We start from the raw sequence: 262 nt of genomic DNA, 5'->3' as shown, positions 1-262 counted from the left end.
GGGTTTTTCAAAGCCGGGGGACTCTCAACATCGGCTTCCCAGAATTCAGATCAAATCACAGAACACTTCTCAAAGTGAGTCCCAAAACAAAGCTACACATCAGGGCTTATATAGCCTTCTCCTGGCTCAGAGAATGTAACAACCTTATTGACTCACTGGCCAATCAAGAAGTATCTACTGAAAAACAAGCCTCCCACCCCAGGCTCCAGGTGCACTCTAGCCTAGGGGCAGGGAAGATCTTTAAGTTTGCATTTCCATTACA

The sequence above is a fragment of the Petaurus breviceps genome, unplaced genomic scaffold (assembly GCF_028583685.1).
Source record: "Petaurus breviceps papuanus isolate PSGF00001 unplaced genomic scaffold, PetGlider_PUasm1.0 90849, whole genome shotgun sequence".
Lineage (NCBI taxonomy): Eukaryota > Metazoa > Chordata > Mammalia > Diprotodontia > Petauridae > Petaurus > Petaurus breviceps.
Note: the sequence above shows the minus strand (reverse complement) of the source record.